The sequence below is a fragment of the Rhinopithecus roxellana genome, chromosome 14 (assembly GCF_007565055.1).
Source record: "Rhinopithecus roxellana isolate Shanxi Qingling chromosome 14, ASM756505v1, whole genome shotgun sequence".
In the NCBI taxonomy this organism is placed as follows: domain Eukaryota; kingdom Metazoa; phylum Chordata; class Mammalia; order Primates; family Cercopithecidae; genus Rhinopithecus; species Rhinopithecus roxellana.
In genome coordinates, this window is record NC_044562.1 from 32,840,983 (window position 1) to 32,861,071 (window position 20,089).

The 20,089-nt window shown below is 45.5% G+C and overlaps 1 pseudogene; it reads left to right on the top strand.

Moving 5' to 3' along the window:
* Positions 1-20,089, top strand: part of LOC104661624 — a 50,327-nt pseudogene that overhangs the window by 5,322 nt on the left and 24,916 nt on the right.

The following is a 20,089-nucleotide window of genomic DNA, read 5'->3' on the forward strand; positions in this document are numbered from 1 at the left end:
TTCCACTGGGGTTGCTGCCTGGTTTATTTTAGGTGCTGGGTCTGCAGGCTAGTACTCTGACCTTCCTTGGCTCTCCCCCAGGGAGCAGCTACCAGGCTCCTGCCGTATCAAGAGCTACAAGGTACAATTTCCATGGCATCCGGGTAACAGGAACTGACTGGCAGCAATAGCTGGGACCTGCATTAGACCTGGGGAAGCAGCCTGCTGGGGAAGAAAGGTTCCCGAATGTGAGCCTTTGCATGTGGTCTTAGCACGGCTATTCACAGCTGTGGGATTTGGGGCTAGCCACTGTCCCTCCATGGGCCTCAGTCTCTCAGCTATGAAACTAGGGGTTCAACAAGGGGTTCAGCATAGAATAGTGGAAGGAATGTGGATTCTGGGGCCAGAAGACTGAGGCTCAAATCCTGCTTCATCACTGATGCTTCGTGATGTTGGGCGAGTGGCTCAATCTCATCGTGCATCAGTTCCGTCATCTACAAAATGAGTGTAATGGTACCTCTCTCACAAGGCTGATGTGCCAGGTAAAGATGATGTGTGCCAAGTGCTTGGCTTACACACCACTGGAGATCCAAGACACCCACATCCACACTCACCCCCGCCCCCATACATACACACACTCACTTCTTAACCAGAAACCTGATGAAGTGGGTGCCAAATCTAGATAGAGATGGTCTGGAGGAGGTTTAGAAGATGGAGGGAGTTCTCTGTGCAGAGCAGGCAGGAAGAAAGAGAAACATGAATTTCTGAAGGAAACAAAGTTTGAGTTGGGATTTTGACAAATGGAGAAAATATGAATAAGCAACTACAGGACAAAACACTGAAGAATAGAAGAAAAAAAAATCTGGAATCTGGATTGGGAAATTTGGGTTCTAATCCCAGCCCTTTCACTGTCCAACTTTGTGGTTTGTTGATATGCTGTCTCTGCTGCAGGAAAAAACAGGTTCTTTTCACACTACCAGGAAAATTTAGGCACACAGACACATTGTAGGGTGAAATGCGGGGAAGGGATTATTGGGTGAAAAGGGAAAAAGGAAAGAGGAACTCCCAGCCAAGCGAGAGAGAGTCCTGCTAGCAGGCCTGCACCTTACAGACTGAATCCCAGGCCACTACATAGGAACTGAAGACGACAGGCTCCTCCTCCCTGCTCCGCCTGCTTCCACCTGTGCATTATTCAGAGCGAATCAGTCAGGAAAGGGTAGGGTTTCATCTGGGACCAGCAGTCCGGTTTTTCAGCCTTCAGGCCTGTTTTAGGTTTTAGCTGTGTTTTTGCCAGGGACCCTTGTCTGTCTCCTGTCTCTATCACCTCTTTATCTATGGAATGGAGCTGTGGCAAAAATTAACAAGATGACTTAGGAGAAAGCACCTTGTATAGTGCCCAGAACACAGTAGATGTTTAGTGGATGGACAGATGGATGGATGGATGGACAGAGGATGAATTCCAGATGGGGAAAGTGGGGTGGGCAAAGGAATAGAAAGAGGAATGCCCAAGGCATCTTTACAGTCAGTGGGTATATCTGCACAGTTCAGCAATTTCTAAAGAGTGTTCATGGAACTCTAGCCCCTCAGATACTCCTAAGGGGGAAAAAAACATATTCCCTAGTCAATTAAATTCAGGAATGACAGTTTGATATATCACTCTCCTGATGATTTGCAATAAATGCCAACATATAAATGATTCTGCAAAGTTCTTTCTAGTTTTATTTATACCCAGTAGTCCACAAGCTAGTTCACTTCTAAACCAGTTTTTCACATTAAATCTGTTAACTTCATACCGAACTTGGCAGAGGTCTTCCTAAAGTAAACTAAGGGGGTGAAGCAGAGACCCTTGGAAGAATTACTTGGGGTTTTCTTTGTGTGCCTGCTGCACTCAGCTTTAGGAGCTGTCTGTGCAGCACTGTGCAGAAGCACCCTGGACAAGACAGGCAAGCATATTGAAAACAGGGTCCTGTGCTTCCATGCAGTCCCCCGCCACTGAGCCATATGACCTTGGGCAAGTTCCTCAACTTCCCTTTGCCTCCCTTTCCTCACCTATAAAGTCACAGTACTTACCTCACAAGGTAATTGCAAGAATTAAATGAGCTAAGGTACCTAGGGAGGTTAGCATGGTGCCTGGCACTTAGCAATCTGTCAGTAAAAATGGTGCCAGTATTATCAGGTCACCATCTGAATAGTCTCAACCAGTCATTCTGTAATATCCAGCAGGACTTGGACACTGAGTCCTGAGGGTAGGAATCACACCAGTTTCTGTCTCTCTCTTCCTTGTGGGGGTCAACCTAGAGCCACACACCAAGAGGAAGTGAGTCAGACCATTGCAAAGGAGGCAACAATTGTGATGTCTGCTTCGTGCTTTCTCTGAACACAGAGCAAAAGAAGGGGCCTCTTTCAGAAAAGCATCAAGTCTTGCAGGCTGGAAGTTGGCTACCAGGAGACAGAGAATCTGCTTAGTCATTTCTTAACAGCAAGAACAAATGGCTTAGAGAAGAAGCCCGCTATACTCCCTGGGAGGTCAGCCAAGTACCACCTAAAAAGGGAAAAGCAGGGAAGCACAGAACCTCCGAGTGCCTGGATCTGATCAGAGCCTCAGGGCAGAGACAACTGGCTCCCAGTATCAGAGACCCATGCCCTGCACGAATGCCTCCGGCCCAGCTTCACCTCTGGCCAGAAAACCAAGTCCCAAGCTCTCCTCCATTTGTGGAAGAATGTTTGTCGCTCTGCAGAGGCTCTATGGTCAGTTTCTCCTCCTTGATTCATTCACTCATTTAGTTAATATTTATTGAATGCTTACAAGACATCACAAGGGATACAGTTGTACACAACACAGGAAAAGTCTCTGCACTGATGGAGTTCACATCTTAGTGGAGAGAGACAGAAGATACACAACTAAAGAAATAAAATAATGTCAGGGAGTGATAAGTGCCTTAAGGAGAAATAAGTCAGGATGAGGGTGAGAGATCAGTAGATTAGGAACTAGAGAAGGATGGAGAGCTAGAGGTCAATGGATTAAGGGCTAGAGAAGGATGGAGAGCTAGAGGTCAATGGATTAGGGGCTAGAGAAGAAGCCTCCTGAAAGAAGGGACCTCAGAAGTGAGATGGGAATGGAGCAAATGAAGGAACTGGAAGAAGATCTGGAAGGAAAGAGCCCCAAGCACAGCAAGCGCCATGGCCCTGAGACCAAAATGAGCCCCACATGCTGAAGAGCAGCCAAACTGGCTATGGCCAAAGTGGGGGTGGTCAGGAGAAGCAGGAGAGAGCTACAGGTGAGGTCAAGAACCTGGGCAGGCCAAGGCAAGGATTCTGATTTTATTCCAAATGCGATAAGAAGTCACTGGGAGATTTTGAATGGAGGAAAGAATAAAGAGCTCACCCTGACGACTGAGTGAGGAACAGACAGTGAGCGGTGAGAGTGGGCTCAGGGAGAGCCCTTGTGAGGCAGGTGCACAGCACAGATGCGAGGTGATGGCAGGAAGGAGGTGAGATTTGAAGGTGGAGCAACAGGATGTGCTGGTCGATGGGATGCAGGCTGTGTGTGGCACTGAGGGATAAAGGGGGACTCCCAGGGTAGCTGCCCTTTTCCTGAAGTGTGGAAGGCTGTACCACAGGAGGAACCTTCTGGGAAAGGAAGACAACCTAAGGCTTTGGATGCATGTGAGAGGCTGGAAATGCCTGTTGGACATCCATGTTGAAATGCCAACCTGGCAGTTGACTGTGTCTTAAAGCCCTTGGGATCCCTGCGTCCAGACAGGATTGAGTGCACAATCAGAGGTATACCATTTGAGAATGAGACCCTAGCAAAATTATTTAGTTCAATCCTTTTGTTTTGCAAAGGGGAAACTGAAGCCCCAAGAGGGGAAGAAATTCAGTCAAGGTCAAACAGCAATCTGTGTGTAGTGCCAGAACCACAGTCCATGTCTCCTGTGCCAACCCCCGCAAGCTACCCTTTGAGTTGGAGCCTTCTTTCCAATCTTGTCAAAATTGTTTCCCATTGATTTCTTGAAGTTATTTGCACATTCCCTAAAAATTTTCCTTGTTTCACTATGGGGAAAGTTCTTGTTTCTTTTTTCCTTATCCAACTTAATTTTCTCCATCTACAATTTAAACTCATTCTCCATTTTAATCATTGTTTTTTTTCAAAATGTGCATGATGTTGCTATACCTGACTTTTAAAACAATTCTGTTAGGTAGTTAGAGTATGCATTTTGGTTACAATTAACAGATGCAGAAACTGTAAACATAACAGTCAGATAAATTATATTCAGTCCCATGGCTAGTTTGAGACAACCAAACCAGAACCTAGTGTGTCTTGAGTCTTTGCCCAGGGCTCTTCCTTGTGGGCCAGAAAATATTTTTAAACCCAGGTCCTGCCATCCTTCAGCAACTGAGGACTTCTAGCTCTTCAGAAAGAGCAATATAATTAACATCACCCTAATCTTACTCTTCTTCAATTCACATAATTCTTTCTCCTTTAAACTCTCCTTTCTATGGCACAGATTGATTCCTATTGCCTAAATCCATTTCCTCTTTTTCCTGGGCACAGAGCTGAACTACCTTGCCCAGACTCTTCTGTATTTAGGTGTTTCTATATGAGTGATTTCTCACCAATGGAATTTGACCGGAATTAATGGACACCCCTCCTAGTCGGTCCTTAAAAATCTCTCAGGCTCAATTGACTATGCTTTGTCCTCTTCCACCAGCTCAATGGAAATGAGCATGGCTACGTTGGAGTCAAGTACCTAAGATGTCAGAACCACAAGGAGGAGAGGAAAGATCCTGCTTCCCTGTATCACCACTTGGAGGAAAATGGCCTGCTCATTAGGGAAACACATTTTAGACCTTTTGTAAACAAGAAGTAAACTTCTACCAGGCATGGGCCATTGTATGTTTTGAGATTTGTTTGCTACAGCAGCTAGTGTATTGATCTGGGTTACAGACAACTGATTCCGGTTTAGGAAAACACTCAAAGTATCTACATTCCAACACTTAGACTTAGCATAGAACCAGTGGTTGAAGTAGAAGGAAGAAGCTCAGAGACCATAAACCATGCCCTTCCTTATTCAAAAACGAGAAGAAAATGCGATCCAGAAACGGACACATCTGGCATGCTTAAGGTCATAGCAGTTAAAAAGGTCTCTACAGGACTCCAGAGTTCCTTGTCCAGTGCTCTTTCTAGACCACGTTGCCACTCTACTAACAGATGGGGGTATGGTGTCCAAGACAGGCTCAAGAACAGGACTCAGCTGAAGCTCACTATGTCTTCCATGACTGTAACCTGAGTCTCATTCATAGAGGTTTACACCCATGTTTTCACTCTCTGAGCTCAGGGAGGAGTAGTTGGTCACCTGCTTTCTTATAGTAACCTCCTGACACTTAAGAATGAATATTAAATTACTTCGTAGTCCTGGCTTCTCCAGCACAGCTGTATTCTCACAAGTATATCTCAGTATTATAAAAAGCAAAAAGCAAACGTGACCATAACAGCCCCAAACCTTCATCATGGTGGTTGAAATGTAGGTCCGCACTGAACTGGCCCCCAGCCCGGTTGTCTCTTCTATCGCTCAAAGATATCTGCAGTTTTTGCTCATAGGACAGTGCTCTGGTGGAAGAAAAAGGGGATGGTTTGGGTTGAGCCAATGTTTTTTGTAGACACACTGCCCAGTCTCACACTTTCTGAGGTCCCTTGAGCACCAAGCTGGAGACTACAGCTTTAGCCCTGTCTCAGGTAGGTGATGTACAAATATATGCTTTTCAAAGACCATTCCAGGGGTCTAGGGGTCTTTCGTTTTTCTTTTCTTTTTTTTTTTTTTTTTTTCTGAGACAGGGTCTAGCTCTGTCACCCAGGCTGGAGTGCAGCGGTGTGAGCATAGCTTACCGCAGTCTCACTCTCCTGGGCTCAAGTGATCCTCCCACCTCAGCCTCCTGAGTAGCTGGGAAGACAGGTGCATGCCACCATGCCCGGCGAATTTTTGTATTTCTTTTGTTAGAGACGGGGTTTCACCATATTGTCCAGGCCGGTCTCAAACTCCTGGGCTTAAACAATCCGCTCACCTCAGCCTCCTAAAGTGCTGGAATTACAGGAGTGAGCGACCATGCCTGGCCTATTATTCCAGGGGTCTTGAACCCTTCAGCTCCACACCCTTACCAATAAAAATACTTTGATCACTTATCCCCAATATATGTAAGTAATATCTTTAAATATTTAAGTGATATGCCTGTGCTATATATGAGTCAGTTATGTAGCATTCACAAAAATGAAATTTTTTAAAGGATGAGTTTAAAAAACAAATGGGATTAGAATTGCCAACAATTTTTTCCCTGACCCTAGTGGAACATTCTACTCCCCTCTTCAGAAAACATTTGGTCCAGGCTGGGCACGGTGGCTCATGCCTGTAATTCTAGCTCCTTGGGAGGCCAAGGCAGGCCCATGACCTGAGGTCAGGAGTTCGAGACCAACCTGGCCAACATGGAGAAACCCTATGTCTACTAGAAATACAAAAAATTAAAAAATTAGCTGGGCATGGTGGCAGGTGCCTGAATACTGGCACTTTGGGAGGCTGAGGGAAGTGGATCACTTGAGGTCACAAGTTTTAAGACCAGTCTGGCCAATCTGAGGAAACCCCATCTCTACTAAAAATACAAAAATTAGCCAAGCGTGGTGGTGGGCACCTGTCATCCCAGCTATTCGGAAGGCTGAGGCAGGAGAATTACTTGAACCCAGGAGGCAGGGGTGGCAGTGAGCCAAGATCACACCACTGCATTCCAGCCTGGGCAACAGAGCAAGATTCTGTCTCAAACAAACAAACCAAAAACTTGGTCCATCAGAACTTTTGGACGCCACAAACTGACAACCTACAGGTCAAATGTGGCCCACAGATGTGTTTTGTTGGACCTGAACAATGTTTTCTAAACTTTCTATTAGTTCCCAACACTTAAAAATTGGTGAAGTTCACATGAAAATCTAGAGATTTTTATCAGTTTTATTCACTGCCTTATCCCCAGTGTCTGATACATAGTAGACACCCAATAAATATTTGTTCAATTGAATTTCTAGCTTCTCTCAAAAAAAAAAAAAAAAAAAATCAAGCTGGCATTTCTTCCTGGCAGTAATCACCTGGAGCTGAGTAGTGATTACTCCCTGTAGCAGGGTGTTGGCCCACCAGTCCTGAAACACAGTCCCCACCACTCCCCGTTGTCCTGCATCCAAACAGCTTCGTACTGGTGATTTGCCCTGCCCCCATCAGCATCTGAACAATTGTTTCTATCTCAGGATTTTCTGGCTGTGTGATGGCCTCAGTCACCCTCCATGAGTTCAAACAAGAAAGTATTCCACCTGGAGTCCAAAGACACAGGTTTGAGCCTGATTCTGCCAATGGCCATCCTTGGGAAATTTGCTCCCTGAGTCAATTCTCCTAATCTGGAAAATGGGGATGGCAATACCTTCTTCACAGGCTGTTTGACAATCAAAATGAACAAGACAATATCTGTGGGCTGCTTTATAAAGTTTTATGGAAATGTGAACACTTTTCATGGTTGCGGTTGCATTCATCCTTTAAAAGTATCCAATGTGGTGTTGCATTCATCCTTTAAAAGTATCCAATGTGGTGTTGCTATTCATCCTTTGAAAGTATCCACTCCATTAGTGATGGAGATTCCTAATGCCAAGCTCTTGAGCTCACCACACTTCCCTACATCAGCCATGTCTCTCTGTATATACACCCCTTTCCCAGCCCTCCCCTCTCATCTACCACTTTGGATTTCAGAGTTGAATGGGAAGACAAATGAAGGAACAAGCTGAAGAGTAAAGAAGAAGCCACAACCCTCAAGGTTGGGTTCCATTTTTTCTACTAATATTGACTCCTTTATTTCACTCTTTCTCATTTCTAAGTCACCAAACCCTTGTGACTTAATTCACTATCACTGTACCCAGTGTCTCCACTCTGCATCCTGAGAGCCAGTCACTCACTGCCTCCTCCTTATGTCCTTGAATCCAGGCCCCTCATGGACTCCTAATCTGGGTATTCACCCCCTGGAAATATGCCAAAGAGAGCTTTCCTCTTCCACCTTTTTATCATCAGGGAGACTATTTTTGTCACATATAAGTCTAACTTATCAGCAACACCCTCACCTCTCTCTCTCGCTCTCTCTCTCTACATATATATATATGTACACATACACACACACACACACATATATATATATCCTGCCTTCTAACTCTCCCATAAATGTTTTGCCAGCTATAGGTTGGATCATATGAAACTACCAGTATTTAACAATTTCTGAGGTTTAAAAAATGGCAATATTTGTGGTTCAACTTGATACATTTACTCCAGTGGCCCAGCCTTGGGGTTTCTGTGATCTCCACCTCTTCCCATGTTAGGCCACAGCCAGTTGTCTTGTCCATTTTTTGTGATGATTGCATGACAGCCTTGAGAAAAATGCTTCAGCATTTCAAATATGGCAGGGGGTTTCCTCCCTCCCAAATCTGAGCTACAGTTGCCAGACAACTCTGTGAACTAGAAACCCTAGTAAAAAGTTATATTCTGGAGGAAACAGATTCTTGTCTCTTCAGTTTCTTTCCTGCTCCTTAGGGGAAAAAGTTATAAGATATGCATTGCTGGTCTATGGTTTGGGAAGTGGAAGCCTTTTTAAGGAAGGGGAACCTTCCCTCAGAATCAACCATGTCTCACCATCTTGGAAGTTTCACATTTTTCCTCCATGTGTTCTTTCAGCCCTTTGTGAAAGAAGTTCCCAAATCCCCTACCTCTTGCTTATTTTGCTCTGTTGATCAGCAGGAACTAACCCTACTACCTGTCCCCTCACCAGAAGCCCTCTCTCAACTTCCTGCTTAAGCCCAATGGGGAAAAGAGGACATTCTGAGACTGTTAGAAGAATTCCCTCAACTGCCCACTGATAACTGAAATTCTATATGGTAGCATGTCTTCGTCCACTGGGGCTACTATAACAAAATGTCTTAGTCTGGATGGCTTACAAACAGAAATTTATTTCTTTATAGTTCTAGAGTCTGGGAAGTCTAAGATCATGGCACCAACATGTTTGGTGTCTAGTGAGGAGCTCTTTCTGGCTCATACATGGCCCCTTCTTATGTTTCTTCACATGGTGGAAGGGGCTAGCTAGCTCTCTGTGGTCTCTTTTATAAGGGCACTAATATTCATGAGAGCTCCAGACCCATGAACTAATCACCTCCCAAAGGCCCCACCTTCTAATACCATCACTTTGAGGGTTAGGATTTCAACCTAGAAATTGGGGGGACACAAACATTGAGACTGTAGCACAGTATAAATCCTGTAGCAGTAAACATTACTCTGTCTTGTGGGGACTCCTCTTTGAAAGGGCAAATTCCCCACATATTAACAGTTTACAAAATGATTCCTGGGAATCCTAGTGTTCCAAGACATATTCTTGACTGTTCATAAAAAATGGTTTTTTAGGTCCAATAAATTTGAAAATTGCTGCATGCCATAGCCCCTCAAGGGAGTCCATAATACACAGCACCAAACTAAAGGCTCAGAGAGACCCTGCAGTGAGGAACAATTAAACTTTGTTTAATCTAGTCTCTCCTTATTTGTCAAAATAATTATTTTTTCATGGAATTTTTTTAAATCACTTCTTGATCCTTTATGCCTCACAGAACACACTTTGTGAAACCCTGAGCTAGCCCATGAGGGAGAACAGATGAGTCTAACACTTCCTCTTCCCCTTGGGTATGTGGAGAGAGCAGGGAGAGTGAGGACACCACACCTCTTATCCATCATCCCACCTACCCCACACCCCCACTCCTGGAAAGGAACACCACTCACACAGGCTTGCATATGGCTCTCCTCCTCTGCCCAGGACACACACAGTATCTGCAAAGAGCAAGACATTCCCAAGTGTCTATTCAGCCTATCATCCATCATCAGTCTGGGCCCTGGGAAGCCCTGTGTGACTCTGCAACACTCAGTTAAGACAGGGAGATCCAAGAGGACCCCACCCAAAAGGAAGAAATTAGAAGGCCAAATATGATACGCTCTCTTTAGTTCCATTGCCCAATTTCGATTAGACACACCCATGCCTCCAAATTCATGCAACCTAGTCCCACCCAGGTGGGAGCCCCTGGAGCACCCTGTAGAAACCACAGACTCGGAGGTGGTGCTTCTTGGCTTGGTCAAAGTCCTTGTGATTCATCTGGATCCTACACTTTCACATTTCAATGCTTTCTACTTTTTGTTATTCTGTGTCATCTATGGAATTATCTCCCCAACTTCAATGTAAAATCCAAGAGGTTTGAGGTACTTTCTGTTTTTCTCCTTACAGCTTCTAGTTTTCAGTGATAGGTATGGAGGAAGTACTTAATAAGCAATACAAATTTGTGTTTAACAGAATCTCTTCTGGTCTTACCCATTCCAGGAAAGATAGGAGGCAAAATAGAAAAGTTCTCTTAACCCACCTCCTCTAACTGCCTCACAGATTCAACCAGCACCATCAATTTCCACTAAGAAACACACAGAGAAGCTCCTGGCACACTCCTTGTTCACAGCACCGGGCCACTCACTCTCTCACGCCCTGTGCACTTCTGTTCTCACTAATCGAGTTGTTTGCTTATCAAAGCTCATGTGTTCCCCAATTTGTTCATGCCAGTTGTGTTACTGTAGTTATGTATTTTAAATGAAGTTACCGGGACAGACACTCATGTTCCACTATACTAGATATTCTCCATTCACCCTCCAGACCCATTCTCCCCCTCCCCCTTCCTCCCTCCTGCTCTGTGTCCCAGGAGGCTGACCTAGATGGACTGCACTAGTCAGCCTTCCTTGCCCTCTGGCTTCTGGCTGGATTCAGCCACTGGAAGATAACAGTGGGTGACAGAAAGTAGGGGATAGAGAGGCTGAGCTATTTCTTCCCCTGACTCCCTCCTTGCAGGTATTCAGCTTGATAGTAACTGAGTCCTCTGCCAAAAATCCTAACCCCAACCAGGCAGCTGTCTCTTGTGCTACCTGATGACATTAGACCTAGCAAGGATAGCAGCTAGTCACTGTTGCTAGTTGCTAATCCCTGAGTGCTTTGCTACCCCCTGTTGTTTTCCCTCAACTCGGTCCAAACTTTATAGTTCCTTTGTTAAACTCTTGTCAACATTCCTTTTGAGTGTCCCATCTCTTTTCTGCCCCCTTTATCTTGACCGGTCCACACACCCATAACTATTCTTCTCTCTCTTATTTTCTAAAAGAGCCCCATTTTATTCTGATACCAGGATCCCAAGTGCTTCAGGAAGCATCTCTCCTGCCAAAGGGTGAAAAAAAACAAATAAGACTTAAAGAGATTAAGTAACTGACCTAAAATCACACAGCACCAAAGTGGTAAAAGCTGGGGATGGGATCAAACCACCTTAGCCTAGATTGCTCTGACAAATCAGAGAACCAGGCAACGTCTTGCAGGTGGGTGGTTTACTCAGGAAAGTGATGTCATGGAGCAGGTGTGAGGGACAAGGGAACTGAAACAGTAATGAAGGGGGAACCAATACTAGAATATGTTATCAAATTGGTCATTGTTAAGAGAACTGCATGCTGCTTGCACCTGCATCCACCTGAAAAATCTTATGAATTGTATCTTTTTGTCCATCTGAAGCAAGAAAAGGGAGGTACATTTATCCATCAGCTCCCATGCACCATTGGCCAAGTGTTGTCCCCGGTCTGGAGTATTAATTGCTCTGCACTTACAGGTGGCATATGGGGGAGAGCCTAGTGGTTTCCCACAGGTATTCCATACTGTGCCATCAGTAAAAACCCATGAGAGATTACAGGAGGCAGTCTATACCAGTGTGAGGTGGGACAACTGTAGGTTACATCTTTGTAAAGTGGGTCAAAACCTCTGTGGAAGTGGTCAGTGCAGCAGAGGCTGGAAGGGGTGAGCCCAAAAGGGTATAAAATGATGCCCAGGCCAGGTGTGGTGGCTCACACCTGTAATCCCAGCACTTTGGGAGGCTGAGGCGAGCGGATCACGAGGTCAGGAGATCGAGACCATCCTGGCAAACACGGTGAAACCCCTACTGAAAATACAAAAAAATTAGCTGGGCGTGGTGGCGGGTGCCTGTAGTCCCAGCTTCTAGGGAGGCTGAGGCAGGAGAATGGCATTAACCCAGGAAGTGGTGGAGCTTGCAGTGAGCGGAGATCGCGCCACTGCACTCCAGCCTGGGTGACAGAGCGAGACTCCGTCTCAAAGAAAAAAACAAAAAAAAGATGCCCAAGAAATGGCTGATACAGTCCACCTCTTTTACTACTCAGATCCATTCACACCCTTCATCCTACAAGCCCCGTCTACACAGTCCCCTGGAGTGGTGACTGGCCACAATCTTCAAAAAGACTTAATGCAAGATAATTAGTGGAACCAGCTAGAGTCCCTACATATGCATCTGTCCAGAAGCCATAATTAATATTCATCATCTCCTTCCTCCACCACCCTTTCTGGGTTCCCCTCTTCTTAGTCAGCACTTTTGTTGGTCTGGGTCGCTTTACAGGTGGTGCATCACAGGCTCTTCAGGGAAGGGTCTGAGTCTTTAGTTGCCTTGCCCTTTTTAGACCATGTGTGCTGAAATTGCTCATTCACCAATATTACTGGGCAAGGATGCCCAATGCACCCCATGAGTTCCAACAGACTCCTCTCTGCCCTTCATCATATGGAAGCCACCATGGTTCCGCATATCAGTCTGGGTCAATCACCCCCACCCCTACCACAGGTAGCATAACTCCTTTCTTTGCCTGCTATTCCTTTGGCATGTGGGGCCTAAAATGACCTAGTAGTAAGGAAATGGTAGTGGATCCAAAGTACAACAACTTGTCATTCATCTCAGAGGTATGTTTCGGTGTGTTCTAAAGCAGTAGACCCCTGAAAATCCACTTGATGTAGTAGATCTTTGGATCTTTGTGGAGTTTGTCTCCCACTTTCTGGCATGCATGTGTCTTAATAGGGCCACTTCCACCTACCAGATCCAATTAGCACAATTTCGTCACTATTGTGAGCAGAGAGTGGGAGAGATTGTTCTGAGAATTAAACTCTCATCACAGAGAAAGCATTTACCATCTTTGGCCTTTCTTCCTTCTCTCGTGTCATTCATTTCTTCTGTTCTCCCTAGTGCAGGTGCTTTCTTAAAGGTTATGGGGTCCCCATTTCAAGTGTTTTGTGTCATGAATTAGGTCCATGCCTCCCTTCTCAGGAGACTTACCTTTGTGATCCACAGGACCATGGGCTTCCGCAAGCATGAACCAAACCATAAACCTTGTTAAGAACTCTTCAGACTTAGGAAGTTCCAGACACAGAAATCTGTGAAATTGAACGAAATTATTTGAGTTGGGTTGATCCAAGGAGACTCGAAGCAATTCCTCAGAAGCAATGCTGCCTTTGTCCAAATTCCCCGTCTCTGGTGTCGAAATTGAAGAACAAGTGTTTCCACTAAGAGTTTTCACTGGGTCTCTTTTCCCGAAGAGCTGCCTTTCTTGGATGGTCTATAAACATCTAGAATTCCCTTGAATGATCTGTGCACATTAGAGCCCACAAAAGCAACAGCAAGTGGAGAGAGCCATAAGCCTGAAGGCAGAGACTTGCCACAGAGACATATGGAAGTATTTTGCACCATATCACAGCTGACCTTTACCCATTCCTTTCCCTGTGTTATTTTATCCTGACATTTACTATGCACCTGCTGTGTATTAAGCACTGTGCTTTTCCATAGATTAGTTCACTTTACGAGAAGCAGAAATTTCAGATTATCCACGGGCTAGAAGCGTTGGAAGATGGTCTTAGGAAAGTCTCTGGCCTGTCCCAGATCTGTTAAATGTATGGGTGTGCTACATAATCTCTCAGGGTTCTTCCAGCCCAAATTTGCTAAAATTCTGTGTTGCTCTGAGATCTAGTTTCTCCTTCTAACAGAAGCCCCAGTAAGTCTCTCCTAACCTTGAGTTTCCCCCAAGAAAGCTAAGCTTGAGACAAGGACTTGAGTACAGCTGTTTTGAAGTGACTTCAGGAAATAGGAGTGGGTAAAGGGCAGGAAAGATGGAAGAAAAGAAAGAAGGGAGGGAAGCAGAGAGAGAGCATGAGGAAGAGAGGAAGGGAGCAGAGATTGAGGGAGGAAGGGAGAAAAGGAGGATGGAGGGAGGGAAGGAGTATAATATAAGACTGTATTATGAACTAGTTACCACTGTAGGAAATTGAGCTCAATCCCACCGGTATCCTCTAAAGAGTCATATAGAATGCACCTTATAATTGTCCACTGGAAGGATGAAAAGAGAAATGTTTATCTGACTAATTCCCCTCTCCGTTGATGAGGGGTTGTCCCATGGGTGTTAAATCCCTCCCAGTTTGTAATTATGCCAGTGTCCAGAATTTCCACACAGTAATATCAGAGAAGCCCCAGGGCAAAAGAAGAGATACAAGACACAGCTTAGACATGGACTGTCAGGGGCTCCAAGCTGGTTATCACAGCAATTATGTAAAAAGTGGGCCATTAGAGTTTGTAAGATTGAGCAACCATACAGTATACTCTGTTAAATTTGAATTTCAAGTAAACAATAAATACGTATAAAAATGCCCTCATGCAATATTTGAGACATACTCATACTAAAGTTTTCTATTGTTCATCTGAAATTCAAATTTGACTGGGCATCCCATATTTTATCTGGCAATCCATGTGCAATGCACACGTGAGCACAGGACAAATGCAGTACAAAGCCCCAGCCCATATCTACCATCTCCTTTAAGGACCTTATCTATCTCCCTTGAGGATCTTTAAAGTTCCCATTTCACCAAGCCTTGAGTATAGAACTGGCTCGATCATGAGTGACGAGCTGTGATTCCTTTGTACAAGGACAGAAGTAACAGGAGAAAATGCAGGGTGAGGTGAAATGGGATACAGAATTTCCCATTCTTTGGGGACTCAATGCCCAGGGAGGGACTCTTGTGTTGGATACTGCCAAGACCCCATGCTAAGCAAACCCAGGCTGGTCCTGAACTTGCCCTCCATGCCCCTTGCTAGCTGAGGACATCTATAACAATGTTAAGATATGAAGCCCTACAGGGAATGAAGAAACCGAAATGTTCATTAGCACTACAAATGAGGATGCCAACGTTTAAAAACAGTGGTTTTTCCCTACAAATTCTTCTGTTGTTTTCAGGAAGATTTCTCATCTCAGAATATACCAAATGTAATTGTTTTAAGAGCATTTAGAGCTAGGAGATGTTTCCTATTTTCAGTTTAAAAATTGAGAAAAAAAATAAGATGCTTAAAAATTACATTGCTTATACTTCCATTTTTCCATATACTGCCTATACTTCCTTTAGCTTCAAAATTTCCAGAACTTTCACATCTGTCCCTTGGTGAGGACTCCTCAGCCCCTGTGCCACCGGAAGCCTGCTTTTTCCCCACCCAGTTCCCTCATCTAGACAGAATGACAGCTCCATTTGAATCCCCTGTGAGGGTAAGGCTAAACTGTATTGAAGCTGTGTATTTTCTTTTTTTTTTTTTCTTTTTTTTTTTTTTGTTTTTTTTGCTTTTGTTTTTGAGATGGATTTTCCCTCTTGTCACCCAGGCTGGAATGCAGGGGCGCCATCTCGGCTCACTGCAACCTCCACCTCCTGGGTTCAAGCGATTCTCCTGCCTCAGCCTCCCGAGTAGCTGGGATTACAGGTGCATACCACCACTCCCAGCTAATTTTTGTATTTTTAGTAGAGACAGGGTTTCACCATGTTGGCCAGGCTGGTCTCAAACTCCTGACCTCAAGAGATCCACCTGCCTCAGCCTCGCAAAGTGCTGGGATTACAGGCATGAGCCACTGCGCCCAGCCTGAAGCTGCATTTTCAATGTTGGAAACTTGAATCTGCCTCCCATGCAAGGCCTCTGGGAAAAAGGCTGAAGTTGCTCAGACACATTTGCATTACATCAGCCTCTTCAGGACCTGTCTGATTCCAGAGCATCATTCCTATTGAGTCTCAGTTCCCCAAAGTGAGATGGAAAGGACCACGGTGTCCCCTCCTCTAGCCTCCTTATCCCATGGGTGACAATACTCAATCCTGAAGGTGGGAGGTGACTGGCCCAAAGTCCACAGCTGGATTTTGCCATTTGATGGAGCCAAGAGAGGAGTCCGATATTCCTTCTGTTACCCCAGCCACAGTCTAACCCCACTCCCCCATTCTTCTGTCTGATTGTGGGGTAAAGCAGAGCCCCATATGTAGGGACCAGTGTTCGAAGAATACTACAGTGAACATTTCACCTTAATGACTCAGAAGACAGATGAGAGCCTCAGACGGTAACCATGAACAGCTTGTAGAGGAAGCTAGATGAAGACCCTGTTTCTGTCACTTAATCATCATGTAACTTTAGCAAGTCATATAATCTTCCAGAACCCCCATTCATCTGAAAAGTGGACAGGTGATCTCTGCTCAACTCTGAGTAATTGTGAGGAACAAATGACTTCTCAGATATGATGGTGCAGAAAGGTGTACATGTAAGTCATTGTGATAGAAGGGTATTCTGAAAAAATATGCCAATTATGGAAGTGTTTGGACTATATTCTGTATGAATGACCTCATACCACATGCTATGGATTGAACTGTATTCCCCCAAAAGACACTGAAGTCCTAACCCCCAGTACCTGTGAAGGTGGCATAATTTAGAAATAAAGCCTCTGCAGATAATAAAGTTAAAATGAGGTTATTAGAGTGGATCCTAACCCAATATGACCCATGCTAAAAAGGGGACATTTGGACACAGAGACACACATAGAGGGAAGACAGTGTGAAGACATGGGGAGAATTCTATCTACAAGCCAAAGCATGACTGAGGATACATGAAGCTAAGAGAGAGGCAGACAGCAGAATCCATCTCAGTCCTTGGAAGGAACCAACTCTGCTGACAGCTTGATCTTGGACTTCCAGCCTCCAGAACTAGGAGGAAATAAATTTCTGTTGTTTAAGACAGTCAGTTGGTGGTACTTTATTATGGTAGCTCACAAATACATTGTACAAAGTTAGTTACTGGTTCTATGTTTGTCATTACATCAGCCGCACTCCTATACTGGCCCTGTTTCCCATCGAAGCAGCTCCTTGTTGCCCAGAGCTGTGCTGTCCCATACAGTAGCTGCTAGTCACATGTGGCTATTAAAACTTAAATATCGATTTCAGTAAAATTCAGCTCCTCAGCCACACAAGCCACATTTTAGGTGCTCAGTAGCCACTCAGTGGCTATTGGCTACCATATTGGACAGTGCAGATACAGGCATGTCCATCATCACAGAGTTTCACTGGGCAGTGCTGCTGGAAGATGGTAGCAACTCACATGAGCCACAGAGTCATTCGCAGTTGGGTGCCAGCCACACTTGTTCAGCCTCATTGACTGCCACACCCAGACCACGTGTTCTTCTAGGCAGGTGCCTCCACCTGTCCCTGCCTATTTTTGTTGTCGTTGTTTGAGATGGAGTCTCGCTCTGTCACCCAGGCTGGGGTATAGTGGCGCAATCTCAGCTCGCCACAACCTCCGCCTCCTGGGCTCAAGTGATTCTCCTGACTCAGCCTCCTGAGTAGTTGGGATCACAGGCATGTGCCACCACACCTGGCTAATTTTTGTATTTTTAGTAGAGACAGGATTTCACCATGTTGGTCAGGTTGGTCTCGAACTCCTGACCTCATGATCCACCCACATGACTTTTTTTGTGTGGTGTCCTTTGGCAAGAATGCCCTCCCTACCCTGTACCCCACCCTACCCACTGTTCCTGTCTGCCGAAAAAGCCCTGCTCACTATTCAGACCCAGTGTCAAAAGTGCCATGCAGGGCTCCATGACCCTTCCAGGAAGAATCAGTCTGTCCCTTTCCTCTGGCTCCACAATTGCTGTCTCATTACATCTGTGCCATGATGTGTGTTTGGCATGAGGCTCTCTATTAAGCCCTTAAGGGCAGGGACTTTTATATACATATAAATATGTGTATATGTGTGTATATATATGTGTATGTATATATGTGTATGTGTATATGTGTGTGTGTGTGTGTGTGTAAATATATATATTTGAGACAGAGTTCACTCTCTGTCACCCAGGCTCTGGAGTGCAGTGGTGTGATCATGGCTCATTGTAGCCTCAAACTCCTCAAGGTCAAGCAATCCTCCCACCCCAGCCTCCCAAGTACCTGGCACTATAAAGGTGCACACCACCACGCCTGGCTAATTATTGTATTTTTTGTGCAAAAATTAGTCAGGCATTTCACCACATTGCCTAAGCTGGTCTCAAACTCCGAGGCTCAAGTGATCTGCCCGCCTCAACCTCCCAAAGTGCTAGGATTACAGGCATGGGTGACTGCACCCTGCCTATATTTCATCTTTAATTGACAAATCATCATTGTGTATAGGTATGGGTATGGGGTGCAATGGAGTGTTTTGATACACATACACATTATGGAATGATTAAATCAAGCTCATTAACATATCCATCACCTTAGATACTTATTTTTGTGTGTGTGGTGATAGTGGACATTTAAAATCTACTGTTGGTCAGGCGCGGTGGCTGACGTCTGTAATCTCAGCGCTTTGGGAGGCCCAGGCGGGTGGATCACGAGGTCAGAAGATCGAGACCATCCTGGCTAACACGGTGAAACCCTGTCTCTACTAAAATATATATTTAAAAAATTAGCCGGGCATGGTGGCGGGCGCCCTGTAGTCCCAGCTACTCGAGAGGCTGAGGCAGGAGAGCGACATGAACCTGGGAGGTGGAGCTTGCAGTGAGCAGATTGTGATTGTGCCACGGCACTCCAGCCTGGGTGACAGAGCCACACTTCAAAAAACAAACAAACAAAAAAAAACTACTCTCAGTTGATGGGTGCAGCACACCAACATGGCATAAGTATACATATGTAACAAACCTGCACGTTATGCACATGTACCCTAGAACTTAAAGTATAATAAAAAAAAAAAAAAAAAAAAAAAAAAAAAAAAAAACTACTCTCTTAGCAATTTTGAAATACATACACTACATTATTAACTATAGTCATCCACTGTGTCATAGGTCCCCAGAATGCATTTCTCTAACTGAAACTTTGCACCCTCTGAACACCACCATTTCCTCCAGCCCCCACCCCACCCCCTATCCTCACTTCCTCTCCCCAGCCTCTAGTAACCACTATTCTACTCTCTTCCTCTCTGAGTTGGACTTTTTTAGATTCCGCACAGAAGCGAGATCATGGGGTATTTGTTGTTCTGTGCCTGGTTTCTTTCACTTAGCTCCATGTCCTCCAGGTTCACCCATGTTGTCACAAGTGACAGGATTTCCCTCTTTTGTAAGACTGAATAGTATTCCGTTGTGCATAATACCACATTTTATTTTTGTACCCCTGGGGCTGAACCCAGTGCTTGGCAGAGGAGACACCTGATCGATGTCTAGTTCATTTCCGTTCAGGTTTGGGGCAGGCTCCAGCTGCCTCGCTTCCCCATCACAGTGGTTCTCAGCTCTGGCTCAGCCTCAGTTGTTCTCCCCAAAGGGCAGGACTTCCCCACAGGCCCCTTGTTCCTTCCAGAGTCGGCGAAGATGTGGGGAAAACCCAGATTGTAGGCAGAAGCTCAGACCTTGGTGGCTCTGGGGAAGCCGTCAGCTAAACAGAGCATGCCCTGAACCCTTCTCCACAGCACAAGAGATGCCCAAGCAGGGAGGTGGCGCCGAGGGGCCATCTCTGCACACACACTGACCATTATCTTCCAGTAGAATATTCTGTCTGACCGCTCTGGCGTCCGGCACTGGCAGCTCTCCCGGCTTCCCACGAGGGCATTCTCCTCAGGGCACTGACCCACGTGCCTGCCCTGGCGAGCCCCAGGGTAACAGAGCCTCCACTGCCTGCTCCCTGAGCTCCCTTCCAAACTAGCCCATCCCCGCTGCGTTCCTCGCCGCCCCTCCAGCCTTGTCTCCCGCTCTTGGGCTCCATGTTGGGTTACCCGCCCCACCATCCTTCCAGCTTCCCTGCAGAAAGTTCCCTGCCGGTCCCAGCCTCCTGCCCATCTCCCCCACAGCCACCTCCTGCCGTAGAGAGCCCTGTCCACTGGGCTCTGGCGGTGGCCTGAACTCCCTACCCTGAT